This window comes from Cnephaeus nilssonii (assembly GCF_951640355.1).
Source record: "Cnephaeus nilssonii genome assembly, chromosome: 13".
In the NCBI taxonomy this organism is placed as follows: domain Eukaryota; kingdom Metazoa; phylum Chordata; class Mammalia; order Chiroptera; family Vespertilionidae; genus Cnephaeus; species Cnephaeus nilssonii.
In genome coordinates this window covers 34,251,492-34,272,459 of record NC_137084.1, presented here as the reverse complement: position 1 = coordinate 34,272,459, position 20,968 = coordinate 34,251,492, and the positions used below count along the sequence as shown (strand labels likewise).

Here is a 20,968-nt window from a genome sequence, read left to right as displayed (position 1 = left end):
GTGTGTTTACAACTCTGGGCAATAATTCTTATAACCATTGGAAGTTGAAGACCGTTGAGTTACAGTGAAAAAGAGGAGAGGAGATAAAGTCTATGTGTATGTGTAGTCTGTGTTCAAACCACTTTACCTTTAAGATAACTGTGAAATCCCAAGCCACAGTTTTTGTGTTGTTTTTTTCCAAACATCTCTAGTATGGCATGGGAGACACAGAGAATAGCAATAAAAGAAAACGCTCATGACAGTGAGACAATTGTTCTATATGTGACATGTATTAGCTCATTCAATTTTTACTAAGATAGGAATCATCCCTATTTACAGAAGAGGAACTAAGATTGTGGAAATTATCTAAGGTTTCTTATTAGAATGTGACAGTGCTCTCAGGAGGAGGTGCTAAATGCGTTACTTGAAAGAAATGTAAGATTTAAATAAGGGACGGAGAAATAGATGGGGAGGAATAGAAGGCACTGTGTAAGCAAAGGAATAGAGGATGGAAAATAACAGGACAGGTATAGGGAATATTCTTTAGTGGCTGGAGCAAAAGGTGAGTGAGATCTGGCACCAGAATCTAAGACTGGATAACAAGGTGTAATGGTTAATTTTATGTGTCAGCTTGGCTGGGCCATGGGTACACAGATATTGGGTCAACATTTTTCTGGGTGTTTCTGTGAGAGTGTTTTTGGATGAGATTAATATTTAAATCAGTGAACCTTCAGTAAAGCAGATTGCCCTCCCTAACGTGGTTGGGCCTCATCCTATCAGTTGAAGTTCTGAATAGAACAAAAAGACCAGCCTCCCCCAAGCAAGAGAGCCTGCCTTCAGATTTCGTCTGCAAGATCACCTCTTCCCTGTTCTACAGGGGCAGCCTTCAGACTGAAATTAGAGCATCAGCTCCCCTAGATCTAGCCTGCCAATCTACCCTGTGGATATTGGACTGGACAGCCTTCACAATCACCAGTTCCTTATAACAAATCTGTTTCTCTCTATATACACATGCTATTGCTTCTGCTTTTTTGAGCCAAAGCATGGGAGAATCACAGAACTTGAGATCTGGAGAGAACCCTTAGCCCACCTTCCTCATTAGAACAATAGATGAGAAAGACAGCGACTTAGAGAGTTTCAGTGGCTTGTGAAGGACACACAACCCTTATATAGCAGAGATGGGGACTTGACTCAGAACTCTAGGCTCTTCCAATGTCTCCCCTTCCAATGTCTCCTTCGCTGCAGCATGCTATCTCCTTTGAGTCACACACAGGATGCAGGTGGGCTTGGTGAGGGGGACAGAGCTCTCCTGTGTGTTGCCCAACCACAGTCTTCACTTTCCTTCTCCAAACACAGTGTACTATTGGTGTTGGCTCCAAACAGCCAGTGGCCATGACACATGCCAAACTGTCGCTATTCTGTGCTGTCAAGCATCTTAAGGTAGGTTATTCTCAAGAGCAGGCCAGGAGCCAAGTGCAGCAAGCGGGTCCCATTCTTCTCAGCCTGACCAGCACTGACTGCTTCCTCTCCTGGCATGATTTTAGGATTTCCCATTCTCCTCCCTATTGCATTTCCTGCTTAAAGTAACTTTTTTCCTAGGTCAATTCATCTGCTCTCTGATTCAGGCAAAACTAGAGAGGCGGAGAAAAATGAAAACTGGTCAGTTATTTTGGCCTACAGAGACACCAAATAATTACCTAATCCTGCACCTCACTCATTCTCCCCCCATCTCATGACATTGAGTGTTTGAGTTGTTTTGCTTGCATTGTTTAAAGGATTCCTTAAGTTCAAATTGACACCTCATTGATAGAAAACACAGGTATAGGCAGCAGTGTGGCCTTTGCATACTGACCACTCTGGACAAAAGTATGAGTTATCTCCTCTGCATAGTCCACAGCTTGCCCCCCATCTATGCTTCTATTCTACTTGTCTTCCTGGATGCAAATCATTTGCTTCAGTCAAGCAGGTCTCTTGGTTGTTCCCTGAACTTGCCCTGTGTTTTTCCACTTTGGAACCTTTGAACCTTTGCCCCCACCACCTGCCCTGATGGAATGTCCTCTGATTCGGCCTAGCCAAACCAGATTCATTTCACCTGTATTCAACACCAACTGCAGGTCGGCACTGGGCCAGCACTTTCACATGTGTTATCTCATCCTGCAAGGCCCAGCATAAATTTCTTCTTATCTGTGAAGCTTCTGTGGCTATCCCAACTGGAAGTGGTCACTTCCTCCTTTCTCTTACACTTATTGTCTGTACTACTCATTTGGCATTGAATACATCCTAATACTTTATAATTAATCATTCACTCACTCATTCATTTATTTAAACAAGTATTTACTGAGTGACTATTATTTTCCGGACACCATGGTAGGTGCTGGAGGTATAGAGATGAGCAAGGGATAGACCCGAGATTTGTGGTTCAAGATCACTCTGGCTATAATAAGAATGGATCAAACCAGGGAGAGATTTGCGTTAGGGAGCTGTAAGGAGGCTGTGGCAGGAAGCAGAGGCAGGAGATAAGAGGGCAGGAGCACCTGCCCCAGGAATGAGGAGACTACATTTGAGAAATACTTCGGTGATACTAAGAGCCCAGAGAGGGAGCCATGCAAGGCTGAGTTCACATCTTCACTCTAGTTGTGTGATCTTAGGCAAATAATTTAAATTATTAGTCTCATCTCCTTTATCTATAAAACGAGGATAATATTAGCCACCGCATTGGTCGGTTCCAGTGTTATGTGAAATAGTGAGTGAAAATCTGTAGGCATATACCTAGCACCTAGGGAGCACTCACGGTGATTGATGTAGGCGTCACTGATGTTGGTGTCCACTTTTGTCTGTCCCCTTCATTAATCTGTGAGATCCCTGAAAGCAGAGACTGCTTTACTCATATTTTACCCTCATTTTCTACCACAGTGCCTGGCACATAGTATATCCTCAATCAATGTTCGTTGAACAAATTTACACTTACAATTCAGAGCCCAGCAAATTCTTTAAGATTCACTGCCTAACCCAGGATACAAATTTGACTAAATCAAAGGAACAGAGATTATTTTAATTATTTTAACACAAGGTAGAACATAGGGTTCTCTAAAGCTTGATCCTGTATGTTTTTAGCCATCGCTTCTCAACTCTCTGTTCCCCTCTCCTCTTCTCTGCTCTCCTCTTCATGTCTCTTCTCATCCCTTTCTACACCTTGGTCCAGACAATCTCATTCACTCACATGACTTAAATCTACATGCTGATTGCTTTCTGAATGTATGTCTCCAATACTGACCTCTCTTCTGAACTCCAGGTCAGTAAATCTAACTGCCTACTGGACATCTCTACTTTCAATATTATGTCTAAAATTACACCTCAGACATTTTCACTTTCACCTGCTATTCTTCTCACATGACTCTTCTCATTGGGTGGAACTATCATCCAGTCAGATGTCCAAGCCATTAATCTGGGAGTAATCTTTAACACCTTCTCTCTCAGTCTCCATATCCAATAAAATGCCAGATCTCTAAAGCAGATCTATGATCTCTTACCATCCCTACTGCCACCACCATCTCACCTGGAGATAGGACAATCTCCTCTTGGTAGCCACACTTGTAGTCTTGCTTCTGTTTTTACATAGCAGCCAGAGGAATAGTTAAAATTACATAGCAGACCACACTACTTTATTTATTTAGAAGTCTTTAATAGTTTCTATTGTACTTGGTAAAATTTTCAAAATGCTTACCATGACCTCACAGTCCTCTGTGAAAAGCCATGGCCAGCATGGCTTTCGGGTTCAAAGGCTTGGAGAAAGAGCTGACGCACAAATTAAAACACAAGACAAGAAATATAGACTTGGAATTATGGGGGGAAGCCAGGGAAAGCTTAACTGTAGTAGTCAAGTTCCACTGAGTCTCTGTTCCCAGCTGCTTTTTAAAAAATATATATTTTATTGATTTTTTACAGATAGGAAGAGAGAGGGATAGAGAGCTAGAAACATCGATGAGAGAGAAACATCGATCAGCTGCCTCCTACACACTCCCCACTGGGGATGTGCCCGAAACCAAGGTACATGCCCTTGACCGGATTTGAACCTGGGACCCTTAAACCGGTTCCGGCCCCAGCTGCTTTTATTTACTAGAATACACAATTGCCTTTTAGGAATGCAAACAGACATATCAATGGTAATTTTTAGTAAACAGTAAGATTATCAGGTTTGGGGGAGTTTGCTTTAGGCCAGTGGTTGGCAAACTCATTAGTCAACAGAGCCAAATATCAAAAGTACAACATTTGAATTTTCTTTTGAGAGCCAAATTTTTTAAACTTCTTCTAACGCCACTTCTTCAAAATAGACTCGCCCAGGCCGTGGTATTTTGTAGAAGAGCCACACTCAAAGGGCCAAAGAGCAGCATGTGGCTTGCGAGCCGAGCCGCAGTTCGCTGAGCACGGCTTTAGGCCATTGAGTCAGCAGTAGGTAATAAAATGCAAATATTCACCCCGTGAATATCAAAGGAGCCCAGATCAGCCTTCTGAAGGACTTCTCGCATTTATATTAATTACTGTTGATCTTGGTTTCCAGTAGTCATCTATGATTGGACTTTCTACTACCTTCACTTCCTCTGCTTCCTCACCATCTCCTTTCAGTTTTTCAAATACTCCAGCATTCTCTGGCCTTGTGGGCTTCATATCTATTGTTTTTCTTTTTTAAATTTTTTTTATTTATTTCAGAGAGGAAGGGAGAGGGAGAGAAACATCAGTGATGAGAGAGAATCATTGATTGGTTGCCTCCTGCACACCCCCTACTGGGATTGAGCCTGCAACCCAAGCATGTGCCCTTGCCCGGAATGGAACCTGGGACCCTTCAGTCCGCAGGCCGATGCTCTATCTGCTGAGCCAAATCGACCAGGGCATATCTATTGTTTTTCATGAAAGGCTATTACCCCCACTCTTCACTTAGGTAAAAGACAATTTCAACTGATCCATCACATCTCAGTTTAAGTGTTTATTCCTCAAAGGGGCCTTTCCTGGTCTCTCCTTCTAAACTAGAGCTGCCTTTAAAGCACACATAATAATTCTTTAATTCCTTAGAGCACTTACCACAATTTGCAAATGTATCCTTATTTGTGGGTATTTATTTGACACCCATCTCTACCCCAACACCCTTGTGCTCACACACGCACACTCTGTCATCAACCCCTGATTCTCTGGGACCCAGTGCAGAGCCTGGTGATAGAACATGTAGATTTCTGTTGAATGAATGTGATAAAGGCTGTGAGAAAGAGACAGACCAGGTGCTAGGAGAGTTCAAAGGAGGAGGGGATGACCTCTGAAAGGTGGTGCAGAGAAGGCTTCAGGGAAGATAAGACATTTGGTGGAAGCTTTGAAAAATGGGTGGAATGGAACCAGCCAAGGTGAATGAGCCTGAGGAGTGGATGGAGGGAGGGGCCAGGTGGATGGACAACCTCACTGAACAAACCCAGATGGTGCCTGAGAAATGATGAGTAACTGGGTTGTCTGGAATATAGGGCTTGGGAAGGGAAAGAGGGCTAGAAAGAGAATGACAAAAGCTGGACCTATTCTTAAATCCCCAGGAGGTGCTGATGAGGGCCTAGAGGCTTCCCCTGGACAAGGTGCCCCCCCCCCCCTCCTGGAATGCAGGTACCTGGGATACTTCACAAACATGTTCCCTTTAATTAGCTCTCACTCAGGAGGTAGGGGCAATAGGGCCCAACATCTTTCAGCTCCTGCTGCTTCCTGCCCCACCACAGCCCCGGGCACTTGGCTGGTAGGCTTCAGCCAATTCCTATTTGCAGTGGAAATTGAATGTTGCTGACGTTAATTGTGTAATATAGTTCCACATTAAGAAACTTGGGACTTGGGACAGTTTATAGGGAAAAATTAGGACAGTATTCAAACAATTCTTCCACAGGCATTTGACTCATTTGCATTATGTCCATCCAGGTGTGGACCCTCACCAGTGAGGCCTCTAAAACATTTATTTCAGCTACACACATGACTTTCTGAGCTTTTTGAAAATACACACTTGGCTTCTCTATTCAAGAGATTACAATTTTGTTTTTTAATTTTTTAAAATTGATTTCAGAGGGAAAGGGAGAGATAGGAACATCAATCGGCTGCCTCCTGCACACCCCCCATTGGGGATTGAGCCCACAACCCAGGCATGTGCCCTGACCGGGAATCAAACCAGCAACTTCTTGGTTCCTGGGTGGACGCTCAACCACAGAGCCACACCTGGCCGGAAGAGATTACAGTTTTAAAAAGGCATTAAGTGCTTTACCATTCACCCTGTTAGGTGCTTTCCACTGAGTTACCTCATTTAGTCTTTACACTCACCCCACCAGGGAAGCACTAAGATTTATCTTCTAGATAAGGAAACCAAGCTCAGGGATGAAGTAACTTGTCCAAAGTCACACAGCTTGTAGGCGTGAAGCCTGCATTTACATTGATGTCTGTCTGGCTTATATCCTGTGTTCTCAGATATTTATGCTATGCGACTTTTCAAAGACAAGGCATATTGACTGGGTTTGGGGGAGCCATCATGATTACTTTTTAAATAGCATCTTTACTTTAAAATAATGACAGATTCCCAGAAAGTTGCAAAAATATTGTACCCTTGCGTAACTGTAATAGAATATCAAAATCAGGAAATTAGTCCAATTCAGAGTTTATTCAAATTCCACTAGTTTTAACACCAGGATTACTTTTTAAGTTAAATCAAGTTTCCAGGGGACAGGGGGTGGGGGGTGGGGAATATAACAACAACTTCCTAAAAAGTCTTTTGGAGCCTCTTCTCCCGTGGACACTTGAAGTCCTGGGCTTCCTGAAACAGTGGGTCTGAAGAAGGGATAAATGAGACACAGAGAGATCCACTTCTGCTGTATGGCCCCGAGGAAATGCTATATTGCCCAGGGACCCCACTGGAACCTGCTGCTTTCACACGGAAAGGACACCCAGCAGGGAAACCTAGGGGGACCTGCTGAGACTGTCTGAGTCTGGTTGTTTGGAGGCCTCTAAAACCCTTGGGGCTACCTAAGACCTGGCTCAGCCAAAATGCCTCTTTGTCCCTATTGTCTGTCTCCTGGCAGCTGATGATAAGTGATAAGCATGAGAGATAAAAACACGTTTGGGGCTGTGAACCTGCCTGAATCACTGGCAGCCAACCAGGCCATTTTTTATCTGGAAAAACTCCCCCCAGGACAGCCCCTGCGAGTGTTTGGGAACCTGGTGGGAACAATGGCGGGAAATGGAGGCCCAAGCTTGGGCTTTAGGGCTCTGCCACCCACACTCCTTCGCACTGTTATTCCTGGCGAAAACCGAGTTCAGACAGACTCTGTGGGAAGAGGTGCAAATGAGGTTTGGAAATTAAAAGGAAGTAGTATGATGACAAGGGAAGTTAGGTTGTTTTGCAAGCTTTAGAGATTTGGTTGTAAGTGATTCTGAACATTGCTGCTCTGGATACATAATGACTGTCATCCTAGTAACTGTGATAGCTCCTTGGCCACCAGGCCAAGTGTTGAAGCCACTTGGGGGTTAATTTCCTTGTCAAACTGCTTCACATCTGAATTTTAGAGACCCTGGAACAAATGAGAAGTCAGGCCTTACATTATGCAACTCCTTCAGTGTGGCCAGGAGGGCAGTCGGGCTCTGGCCCCTGCCCATCTCTCCAGGTAAATCTAGCTACTCACCTTTAACTTTGTGAGACAAGGACATCTGGTTAGACTGATGTGGCGTGTTCTTAGTGGACTCACATTGGTTTCTAGAGATGCCTGTTTTACCAAATGCTCAAAAGCTCTCTGTTATAGTTGCATTCCCCCCAAACTCAAAAATCCTAACCCTCAGTGCCTAGAATGTGACCTTACCTGGAAATAGGGTCATTGCAGATACAATTGGTTAAGATGAGGTCATACTGGAGTAGAAAGGGCCCCGATCCAATATGACTGGGATCCTTATAAAAAGAAGACATTTGGACACACACATGCACATAGAGAGAACATCATGTGAAGATAAAGGCAGAGGTAGGGGTGATACTTCTCAAGGGATGTTAAAGCTGCCCGTAAACCATTAGAAGCTTGGAGAGAGGCCTGGAGCAGATTCTCCCTACAGCCCCCAGAAGGAACCAACCTGCTGGCACCTTGATCTCAGACTTCTAGCCCCCAAAACTGTGAGGCAGTAAATTTCTGTTGTTTAAGCTACCCAGTTTGTGGTACTTGGTTACAGGAGCCCTAGCAAGCTTATAAACTGTCTTTAAAATGTTGTTTCAGAGTCTTTGTCAGAGTTGATTTCAAGGTAATTTACTGGTCCATGCTATGTGAAATTCACCTTTTTCCATTTTTAATTTTGGAAGAGATATTACCATATTTATTATCCCGTCACTTCTCAAGGGATGTTAGGTTGTTTTGCCTATAAGCAAAGACCAAAGGAAACCATGACATAGTTGAAAGTGATTGTTGTTAAATTAGAACCAGTTCCCTCTTTCTTAAAAAAAGAAGAAAGGAGAAGTACTGAAATTTAGCTGTGCCCAATTCAGGAGATATTTTCTATTGGCTCTTAGCCCAAATGGATTTGGAAACAGGTGGTGGCAAAGTACTACTGTGTTCTCAGCGGGCACATTACACCTGCATTGGGCATAAATGGCTCCTTGTCCTAGGCTCTCAGATGCACAGAAAGGGGAGAGTCACACTAGAAACCCCAAGGAACAACTGTTGCTGGCAGAAAGATGACCTAAGAAAATGAAGGAAACAGCATAAATATGATCCACAGCCCTGCTGGAGAGAGGGGTTCTTTTACTGCATCCAACCCAACAGCGCCCTTCAGACAGAGACAACCAGGACATCTGGGCTCCAGTGGGCCTTAGCAGGATCCCTATGACCCATGGGACCCAGTAGACTTGTTTCCCTGAACAAGGGGTCCTGGCCCTTCTGCCTCAGCCCCAAACCCTACTTGTTCTGGAGTGATGGCTACTCTAGACATGGGCCTGTTCATCTTGAATTTGCAGCTTGAAACCCATAGTACTTTCTCTCCTGACTTGAGATCCTCTTGGGCCTCCTCTGGGAATGTAGGTTGGGCTTGGGCAGCTGGCTACAAGGGTCAGGAGAGGGGCGGGAAGACCATTCTCTTTTCTCCTGTTTCCCAGTGTTCCCTCAGCCTGACACAGCCTTGCTTGGTCTTTGCCAGATCCTCTGCTTTCCCCGCCTAAAGGTTGGTGGTTTTGTTACAGGTGTGAGGAAAGACGAGAGGGTGTGGGGGTAGACCTGGGGGCTTTTCTATGAAGCTGGGCCTGTACATTCCTCCTAGCAGTGCCTGGATTTAGAAGATCAGAGCTGGGACCTTTGAGGAGCCAGCCGGAACCTTCCTTCTCTTAATTGGGCAACCTCTACTTCTCACTGCAGTTGCCCTGACTTAGCTTATCATTGCCTGACCTTCAGCTGACCCATTTTCTAAAGGGTGCTGGAGACAGAAGATGGGGAGGATGCAAGGCAGTAGGGCGGGCCAGGGAGCTGCCTGATGCTTAGTGCTCATCCAAGTGGAGACCTGGCCTCCATAAATGGCACCACCCATTTGGGCTGAATTCACTCATTGGCCCAACAGGGACCAGCTTGGAGGCACCCAGAATCCCTCTCTGTCTGGTTTCACACCCTCTCCACCTTCCCCATAGTCCCCTGACTTTCAGTCTCTCTCCTGCCTGGCCACAGCTCCATCCAGGGAAGCTGTGGACCACATCTACAGACCTGTGTACCCAAGAAGAGGCTTAGGTCTTTCAGATTCTTCAGACTAGAATATTGGCAAAACAAATCTTTTCTACTGCTAATATTGACTGCCTTTCCTAGCTCAGCTCAGATGACTTGTTATGCCAACAAAGGCTGTTTGTTTTAAACTGTCTCACAAGGAAACCCAGGCAGACATGAGAAGGCAAGAAAACCCTGTCCTGCCAGAGGCAGAGCAGAGAAGAAAATCCCCAGCCCGACTGCACACTCTGAAGGAGAGAGGAACGGGCTAGGGATCTGGGTGGACACACTCTAGCGGCTGTGGCTGGGCCTTCCTGGACAGGAGCATAAAGAGTTAAGGAATTGCATTTGGACAAGCACTGCAGCCTGAAACCCAAGCTCCTGAGGTCTCTTTCAGAGTCCAGGGCCAGCGAAGTGTCTATTGTCAACAAATGCCACCAGCGGACCAATAGCAAGCCAGAGTATGGTTCTGAGATAAGGGCCTCTGGATGTCACCAGGCAACAGGCACAAAGAAGGCTGGATGAACCGCCCAGCAGCCGATTATACCGCCCCACATCCTCCCACCCCTTGCCCTGTAGCTCACACAGCAGTGCAGCCAGGTGGGAGAGCTGCTTGGCCCCAAATTCCCTCAATATCAAATTACTATCAGTTTCAGGGTTTGAGGGGAGAGGAGGTGGTGTGGAAAGGCTTTATTTGGAAACTTCAGTACAGTTTAGTTTACTGCAAAGCTGGGCTGATGGCAAAGGTGAATTTTTTCAAATAAAAAGGAAATGTTGCTGCAAACTATAGCAAGACTCATATGCCTCTCCTGTTTCTGCTCTTGCAAGTCAAGAGATGGGCAGGGCCCTAGGATCCCTCGCCCCTGACCTCAGGGCTTTCCCCGGGGAGGGCAGGGGGAGCCTTTGACAAATTTGGTCTCTAGATCAGCAATTTTCAACCTTTTTCATCTCATGGCACACATAAGCTACTTACTAAAATTCTGTGGCACACCCAAAAATATATATTTTTTGCTGATCTGACAAAAAAGGTATAATTTTTATTAATTCACACCTTAATGGCAATTGTTGTGTTAGCTGTTACCATTTTTTAAATATATTTTTATTGATTTTTTTTTTTACAGAGAGGAAGGGAGAGGGAAAGAGAATTAGAAACATCGATGAGAGAGAAACATCGATCAGCTGCCTCCTGCACACCTCCTACCGGGGATGTGCCCGCAACCAAGGTACATGCCCTTGACCAGAATTGAACCTGGGACCTTTTATCCACTGAGCCAAACCAGTCAGGGCTGTTATCATTTTTTTTATTTGACAACCTAAGAGAAAAGAAGTCAGTGCCCTTGACTAAATAATCAGGTATTGCATGTTTTAAAAAGTCTTGCAGCACACTGGTTGAAAATCCCTGCTCTAGGTGAATGTAAGGTGAAACCTAAGGATGCTTGTTTCTCCTTCCTACAGAGTATACTCTCTTCATGTCACAGAGCCAGAGGAAGGAGCCATGCAGAGTTGAACAGACATTTTTACTTTATCAAGCACTGATTCGTCCAACACTTAGAGCTATGGCAGAGGCAAAGATGAATTGGTCATTTTTCCCACATAAGTCTGACTTTTCCCAAAGGTTCACCATCTTATCCACCCTACATGCTGAAGACTCTCAAACCTATACTCCCAGCCCAGCTCATACCTTCCTTCTCCTAAGTATCAGCACAATATATCAAATAGTTTTCTAAATACCTTCTTGTGGATTTTTCACACGGCCAACAAATGAAACATGCCCCAAGCTCAAGGCTTCATCTATCACCAAACTTGGTCCATCACATGAGCTCTTTGTCTTAGTGAATGATACTACACCTCCCAATCTGGGTTGAATTATGTCCCCCCCAAATTGATATATTGATGTCCTCATTCCCAGTACCTCACAATGTCACCTTATTTAGAAACTAGAGGCCCGATGCACAAAAAATCATGCAAGAGTAGGCCCTCGCAGCCCTGGCTGCCTTGTGGCCCTGCAGCCCCATGGCCCCGCCCCCCACCCACTGGTCATTCCAGAAGGTCGTTCCGGAAGGTCATTCCAGAAGGTTGTCCTGCTGTCCAGTCTAGTTAGCATATATAGCTCTTTATTCTATAGGATAGGGTTGTTGCTGATGTAATTAACTAAGATGAGGAATAGAGTAGACCTATTCCAATGATTTATGTCTTTATAAATAGGGGAAATTTGGACACAGACACGAGAAGAATGCCAGGTGAAAGGGACATAGAGAACAGGCAGCCATCTACAAGCCAAGAAACTCCTGAGGCTACCAGAAACCAGGAGAGAGGCATGAAACAGATCCTCCCTAACACCATTAGATGGTGCATGGCACCACCAACCCTTTGATTTCAGACTTCTTCCCTCCAAAACTATGCGGCAGTAAGTCCTGTTGTTCTAAGCCACCCAGGTTGTGACACTTGTTGCAGCAGCCCTAGGAAACTAACACAACCCCACTAAACATTGTCCAAGAAAGGAGCCAGGCAGCTTCCATTGAGTCCTTTCCTCCATCATCACCTCTACCCTCCACTTGTCCTATAAACCACCAAACCGTCCATTCCACCTGTGAGACACCTCTGCCAACAATGCATTTGTCTTCATTCTTGCTGCTACCCCTTGGAGCAGGCCACTATTATTTCACCAGAATCCTTCCTAACTTCTCTCCCTGCCTTTAATAGCATTTCCTTCCTCTCTGTTCCTCGAATTGCATCCAGAATCATCTTTCAACATGCAAATCTGAGATACTTCTTTCTTGCTCTTAGGATGAAGTTTAGTCTTCCTATAGGGCTCACCACATGAGCTCTTTGTTAAGGCACACAATAACACAGCCCCTGGTCTCCTCTCTGTCCCTATTTCTTGCCAGTGTTATTCTCTAGCAATAATGAGCTTCTTTCTCTTCCTTAAATGTACCACTTTCTATCTGGCTGCCAGCATTTATATATGTCTTTAAAAAAAATACTTTTATTGATTTCAGAGAGGAAGGGAGAGGGAGAAAGAGATAGAAACATCAATGATGAGAGAGAATCATTGATTGGCTGCCTCCTTCACCACCACCACCTTCCCCCCTCCACTGGGGTTGGAGCCCACAATCCAGGCATGTGCCCTGACCTGGAATCAAACCTGGTTCTTAGGTTGATGCTCAACCACTAAGCAACACCTGCCAGGCTTTACAGGATTTTTTACTTATCAAATTGTATTGTGACTGCCTCTTTATCTATTAGCATCCCACTCAGATGGTAAGCTTCTAGAGGGAAGTAATCCCATCCATCTTGTTCATGGGTGTGTCTGTAGTGCTTGGCATGATGCCTGTGACACAGTACGTGCCCAACAATTATTTGCTTATTGACTGACCAACTGACAAACTGACTGAAATATGATTCCTATCCACAATGAGCTCAGTCTCAAGTGGAGACAGCAGTGTGGACAAAAAAAGTTCAGCGACGCAACGCAGAAATAGGTCTCAGTCTGACTCAGCTTGAGGCTGGGGGCGGGGGGGAACATTCCACAGAGGCAATGGCATTTAAGCTGGGCCTTAAAAGATGAGTAGGAATTGGCCACAGCAGAGAAGGGGCAGGGTAAGGAAACTCATTTTAAGCAAAGCTCCTTGCCATGGGTCAAGGAGCAGAGTCTGTTTGAGAAATGGTGGGAATACATAGTGTGCCCAGAGTATGATGTGCAGATAGTTGGCTGATGTGGGCTGGGGTCAGACTGTGAATTATCCAAAGAACTTATTTTTGCATATAAAACTCAGTGACTTTTCCTGAACATCAAAAAGCAAAAAGCAAGTTTGTGATTTCTTTTTTACAGTCAGGAAAGGTGAGACACAGTCCAGAAGGCTTTTCTGTTGCTCAGGATGGTGCCTGAATATCCATTTGCTCCTGTGGTTGAGACTTGTTACCTCTTCAGGGCCACCAGCTAAGCACCTATATTTCTGCTGAGGCTGAACATCTGGATGAAAACAACTGCACTCCTCCTCCTCCTGCCCCAAACCCTGACAATTCTCAAGAGAAACTGGTTGAGTGAGTGGTTGTCTAATTCTGTTCCAGGGTTCTCCAGGGAAGGCTTTCTCTGGTTACTCTTTATCATTCTGAAATCTCTCCAGCCCTAACTTAATTCATTCCTCTTGTTAGTCTTTTCAGACATAAGGAATAATTTGTCTATATCCCCTGCATAAAATCACTGCCTATACTCCAAGGCAAGAATTTAACCATCCATTTGCCTTCTCCAAAGAAAACAAATTTGATTCCTTAACTGTTTTCTTAATGAATCCATTCTCTCTCCCACAACCTTAACTTCTTAAGGCCATTTTAATCTCTCTCTCTTTCCCTGAACCCTCTGGTCCAAATGCATGGACTAGAACTGAAGAGGAAATGTAAAACTAAAATAGTCTTTCTTAAGATAGGTGAGGACTGGAGCAGCTGCCACCAAGTCCAGATCCAAGGCCATGTACCACCAATGCCTGCCTGCCATCCTTTCTGATTCCTTTTGATTCTAAGTCCTGTATAGCAATTTTAAATGATCAGCTTATTGTGAATCTCCTTAAGGAAAAACAAAGCCTCCAAAATAAGATTACAGTCGTTGGGGTTGGAGCTGTTGGCATGGTCTGTGCAGCCGTAATGATAATGAAGGACTTGGCAGATGAACTTGTTCTTGTTGATGTCATGGAGGACAAATTGAAGGGAGAGATAACGGATGTCCAACAAGACAGCCTTTTCCTTAGAGTACCAAAAATTGACTCCAGCAAAGACTATAATGTAACTGTAAACTCCAAGCTGGTTATTATCACAGCTATCAACAAGAGAGAGAAAGCCATCTTAATTTGGTTTAGTGTAACATGAGTATTTTTAAATTCATCATTCCTAATTTTGTAAAATACAGCCCCAAATGCAAATTGTTTATTGTTTCCAATCCAGTGGATATCTTGACTTAAGTGGCTTGAAAAATAAGTGGCTTTTCAAAAAAACCTATGTTATTAGAAGTGGTTGCAATCTGGATTCAGCCAGGTCCCATTACCTAATGGCAGAGAGGCCGGCGTTCACCCATTACACTGTATGGGTAATCCTTGGACAACACGGTGACTCTAGTGTCCCTGTGTGGAGTAGAGTGAATGTTGCCGGTGTCTCCATAAAGAATCTGCATCCTGATGCCCTGGCTGGTTTTTCTCAGTAATTAGTGTGTCAGCCCATGGACCAAAGGGTCTTGGGTACAATTCCCACTCAAGGGCACGTACCTGGGTTGCGGGTTCAGTCTCTGGCCATGGTCAGCAAACAGCCAATCGCAACCAATAGATGTGTCTCTCACATTGATGTTTCTCTCTCTCCCTCCTTCCTCCCTACCACTCTTTCTAAAAATCAATGGAAGAAATATATTTGGGTGAGGATTAACAACAACATGAAAAAAAGAATCTGCACCCTGATTTAGGGACTGATGCAGATAAGGAACAGTGGAAAGAAGTTCATAAACAGGTCATTGGCAGTGCTTATGAGGTGATCAAACTGAAAGACTACACATCCTGGGCCATTGGCCTATCTGTGGCAGGCTTGGCAGCAAGCATAAAGAAGAATCTTAGGCAGGTGCATCTAATTTCCACCATGATTAAGGGTCTCTATGGAATGAAGTCTTCCTTAGTGTTCCTTTTATCTTGGGACAGAATGGAATCTCAGATGTTGTGAAGGTGAGACTGACACCCGAGGAAGAGGCTCATTTGAAGAAGAGTGCAGATACACTGTGGAGAATCCAGAAAGAGCTGCGACTTCACTGTCTAAGCCAGTGGCCAGCAAACTCATTAGTCAACAGAGCCAAATATCAACAGTACAACGATTGAAATTTCTTTTGAGAGCCAAATTTTTTAAACTTAAACTTCTTCTAACGCCACTTCTTCAAAATAGACTCACCCAGGCCGTGGTATTTTGTGGAAGAGCCACACTCAAGGGGCCAAAAGAGCTGCATGTGGCTTGCGAGCCGCAGTTTGCCGACCACTGGTCTAGGCTACAGCAGGATTTTAGTTGGAGATTGTGTATATTGTCCTTTTTATCTGATCTGTGACTAAGAACATTAGTTTCCTAAAGATAGAGATAGTAATGGTTCATAAAACCCAGCATCTGCATCCTGATGCTGGATGGTCCTTATCGTGCATAGTCCTAAACTGGTTAGTGTGAAATAGTTCCACCTCCTCAAAGGCACCACTGCCAATGTTCCTCACACTACAGTTGCCCTTCAAACTAGATGTGTGTTCACTGTGTGTTATATAACTTATGATTCCTTTACCCAACATGCTTAGTCCAACTTTTTTTTTCCAGATCTTATTCTGTGTACTATATGTATCAGATTAGTGTACATTGCCATATAATGTAACAAGAAAAGTCTACATATAAATAATGCAGCCAACTATCCAAGTGTCATACCAACTAAAACACCAAATAAGCCTTAAACAGTGGTGGGAGAGGGAAGATAGGTGAGGGGTCCATCACAAAGCAAGGGCAGTCCCTTCAGTACAGGAATGCTCACATGGTCCAACACAATTCAAAACCAACACAGGGAAGCAGATGTCATCTCATTGGCTGGAGTAAGGGGAGGACATCATCAATCAAAATACCCATTGATTTCACAGAGGGACAGTTGGTCTCAAAAGCCCCCCCGGAGGAGACAGACATGGCCACCCTGAAGACTGCCGGTTTGCATAGTGAGAAGCCTGAGGAGGAGTGCACAAAGTAAAGGGAGCCTTCCGTCACCCCAGCCCTCTCTCGCCAGCATTGTGTCCCAACATAGATGCATGAGTCTAAGCACAGGCACACATGCAGCTCAAGACCGAGGGACAGTGGTGGACATCGGTAGTCCAGAGCCACAAAGTGATCCTTTGTGGTACAGGAGTGAGAGTACAAAATTCAGCATGTCAGTACTGTTCAGGCAGCTTAGTCTCATGTGGAAGAAATACCATGCAATCCGGCAGAAGCTATTGGATAACCAGGCTGCTCTCCTGGGTAGGGAACATCTTGTTGACCCCGTACATGGGGTACAGGGTCAGACACAGACCCCAAGAGGAGAAACAAGGGCAAGACCCATGCAGATCCCATCTGAGATTGGGGGACCTGGACAGCACCAGAGAAGCACTTAGAAATTTTTAAGGGAGTCACTCGAAAGTATGTTTGTGTGTGTAGGGTGGGGAGGGGGGACTTGGGCAGGGGCCTCTCTTACCTGGGTCTAAGAAAAGTACTGGCTTGAATTCAGGTTGGCCTGACTTCAAACCACTAATCCTGACCACTATAAAATATTGGGAATCATACCAAACTTCTTTTTTATAACAAAGCCAAGAATTAAAGCTTTAGATATCAGATACAGATATGGGCAGACCCACCGTATTGCCCCATTCCTCCTTGTCCTATCAAATGTTCAATCTCTGCCCTGCACCTACTCTTGACAACCTTGCCCTCTCAGTAGGATCTACCTCCTTCATTCTTCTGACCTTCCTCTTTCTTCCTCACTCTGCTGTGTGTGAGACAGTCCCGTAACTTGGAAGCTAGGCATGAGGCACTATTGCTTCCTGGTTGCACAGGGCTGGAACGGGGAGCATATCAGGCAGACTTTGTGGAGCAAGTCAGAGTCAGGCAGAGACTGACTCTGGGGCAAGGCAGGACCTGGAAGAACAAATTGAAGATTAGGGTGATTTATGTGTTCATTTCTAGCCGTCAGTGGTGAGCTACTTTGAGGGAAAAGCCATGCCTTATATGTTCTCTTATCCCTTCATGCCTTGAACAATGCCTGTCACTGTGTGTGCGTGCGCTGAATAAATGAAAAGATAAAAAGATGAATGACTGAAAGGCCCTGCCTTTGCCTGTTGAGATTGGCTCAGAATTTAGGACAAGCTTGACCTTGTAGTTAGAACCATCCGCAGATCCAGCTGTAAGGAGCAGAAGAAGTGGAAGAGGAGGTGGATCTGAGATTAAATGTCTCCTTCTCCCACGTCCCAGAAGAATTTCATTGCAGGTTCCACTCCTTCATAGTTGTGACTCAGTGCTGCCCTCGGGCAACCACCCTAGCCCCTCAATAACAACAGTGCTGCCCAGGGGCAACTCTGCCTCCCATCAGAGATACAAAAATCCCTGGGGTTTCCTTAGAATCTCATCCCTGCTGTCACATGAGTCACTTACGAACTTATGAAACATCCAGTGGGTCACTCTTACTTGACGAAATAGTTCCCAAGGGAGTTCCACACCAACGATAGACTCATGCCCCCCTGGTGAACCACTCCTGGGATCTATCAATTGCTGTTTGCAGTCACCCAAGAACCTTAGTTTCGAATAATTAGCAGCTCCTGGGAATGCTTACCTTTGCAAAATACCGCATGCTCATTTGAGCATAAAGAGGCTTCTGATAGGAATATCAAAATCGCCTTTGAATACCGGATAATTTATAGGTATGTTCATACCCTTCACTAAGCTCTAGGTGACAGCTTGGCATGCAATTAACAAAACAAAACAAAACCTGGCCTCTGATCTGCTGAAGAGCACACTGAATAGGCCTATCTCACAGATGGTGGGTGACTCTTGGTGCCTTTCCGTGGAGAGCGGTCATGTGGGAGAGAGTCAGTGGAGGGAAGGCCCCGGAAATATGAAGGCAGCTGCTGCCAGCTGTGCTGGGAAAACAAGGTTTAAAACCCAAGGCTGGCGGGGATCAGACCCTGTAGCTGGGTGTGGGGGCGGCTAGGGCCTCACCCTATGAAGGCAGTTTCTCCTGGTTATAGGACTGCTGCTGTTGCTGTGCCCCTCCCACCCCATCCCTGCTCGGTGGTGCCAGCAGGCACACCTCAGAACGAACTGGCCATAGTGTACTCACTAAAGCAGGACTTGAGCCAATGATCAACATTACTTTTGTATCAAAATTCCAAACAGAATTCTAATGCTCATGTCCCTCCAGGCTTCCTTTTACATGTAGAAACTTCTGTATGCCATCTCTCTCACCCCAAGGTAATAAAATTCCATTGAAGTAATAATAATAATGGCTAAAATTAATTGTTCCCTTAAGTGTCAGAAACTACAGTGATCTTTCTAAAACACAAAGCTGATCATACCATTTTCCCACTCCTAGCTCTTCACTGATACTTCATCACCCATGGGCTATGCCCACACTCTTCACTTACATACATGTGTTCCATGATCTGCCTCAGCCTGCCATTCTAGCTTTACTTCCTGTCAGTCTCTCTCCCCGCCCCCCCCCCCCCCCCCCATACAGCCTCTGGTCTAGCCACACCAGCCACCCACCATTTCAGGAACAAGCCGCCTCCTATCAGGCCCCTTTCCTCTCCCTCTGCTTTCAGGAAGACTTTTTCTTCTTTGGCAAGTTTCTACTCAACCTTCACCATATAGCTCAGAAGTCACCTTCTCTATGGTGACCTCGCTCACTCTTCCAGGAGTTTCCTTTTCCATGCTCACCTACCAGTTTGTTTTCATCTTCGTACAGTCCTAAGCAAATGACTGTTTCCATATCTGACTCCTCCTATAGGCCTTAACTCCCCAAGATAGAAACTGGTGGATACATCTTTGTGTAACCAGGGTGCTGGCATCTCCTTGTCATGCAGCTCCGGAATGCACATGTGCTGTCTGCGCTCACCCTGAGCCCACCGAGTGCCCAGTGCAGTAGCTCGAGGGCCTGTGATCCACCTGGGAGCAATGCAGACTGTGTGGGAGCAGTGAAGGGTGACTCACGGGGCACACCCCACCACAAACAACTGAAAACTGGTCATCAGTTGTCTACCCATGAAATTTCCTCCTTGGCCATGCTACAACCAGGGGCTTTTCTCTCTTCCCCTCCCCCAAAGAGTACCCCATTGGTTTGGCTCTTTTCTCCTCTATTTTTATGTGTGCATATATAATTGTTGCTTTTATACGAATTGATTTTTAAAATACAAACAGAACGTAAGAGTGGAAACTAAAATTAAAGTACTGTATCTCTTTTACACCCAGTTTCACTTTCCAGAAATGACTGCTTTCTTTTCACTGTTTCTAATTTGAGTTTTGGTGGTTACCACCTGAATTTTAGCTTCTATGCTTAGATCTTATTTATCCATCGTAGACAATATCTACCGACTCCTCAATGAGAAATATGGTGAAATCAGCGTACTTACTCCACCTCCCATTTTCTTTGTCCATTCCCTCTCTCCTTTTCTTTGTGATAGTTTTAATCTGTGTTCTTCTGGTAATTATCATTAAATAATACACTTACGCCTCTATATCCTGATCCATTAAATTTATACATATTTATACACTTGCTCTCTATTAAATGCACTTACAGTGTCATTCACTTTTCCCCTTATGTCATTCTATTTGTTTCAACTTATCATATTTTAACATGTCAAGGTATTCATAATATTTGAATGTTGTAGTACAATCATAATTGAGTTTTCTTGTCTATAAGTTGGTTCCTAAAGTAGAAAAATAATACACAGAATTCAGATAATATGACTATATAACAATTGTTCATAGTAGAAGCAAGTGGTGTGGCTGGATTATAAGGTTCTGAGACCATTTTGAATTTTACATCTTTCATCACCTGTAAAAGTAATGGTAATTGGTCTGTTCAAGCTTCTCTCTTCCTCTTCAATCTGTTAGTAATATGTACTATGCCAGGCCGTCATCTTTCTAAATTTCTCTCCAAATTCTTGAATTTATTGTCACAGGGTTGAATCTGCGTGTTTTGTTTTCTCTCTCTCTCCTTTTTTTTTTTTTTTTTTTTTACTCATTTAGGTTTCTTAAGGGCTTAGCTTTTTAAGGAAACAGCTTTTAGGTTTATTTAAGCTTTTAAATAAATGTTATAGTTACATTTTAATAAATTACATTTTAATGAACTAATATTTAATTAAGTTTCTCTTTGTTTATTATTGCTTCACCAGTTCCTTACGGCAAGTCCTTAGTTTCCTTACTTTTTAATCTTTCTTTGCTAATTGTGAGGATGTTATAGGCCATAAATTTCCTCTGAGGACTGCCTTTGCTGGGTCATTGGTTTTTAGTTTTGTGTTTCCCTTTTTTATTGCTTTTTAGCATAGAAATTTCTCTTTTGATTTCCTCATTGAGCCAAAGACTATCTAGATGCATATTTCTTAATTCTTAAGTAAATATTTTCTTTCATCTCTTAATAATTTATTTTTAAAGGTATTAGATTATGATAAAAAAATTTTGCTCCTCAGATTGATACTTTAAAATATGTTGAACGTTTTCTTTTTGGCTTGGCAAGTGATTTCTAATGT

The 20,968-nt window shown here is 44.1% G+C and overlaps 1 pseudogene across 1 annotated transcript; it reads left to right on the top strand.

The window, feature by feature from the left end:
* The first annotated feature begins 1,371 nt into the window (after window positions 1–1,371).
* Window positions 1,372–19,191, top strand: LOC307109402 (L-lactate dehydrogenase A chain-like; annotated as a pseudogene). Its single transcript has 5 exons — window positions 1,372–1,419; window positions 14,253–14,489; window positions 14,677–14,884; window positions 15,151–15,494; window positions 19,043–19,191. The product of its transcript is annotated as an L-lactate dehydrogenase A chain-like (transcript).
* Window positions 19,192–20,968: the final 1,777 nt, after the last annotated feature.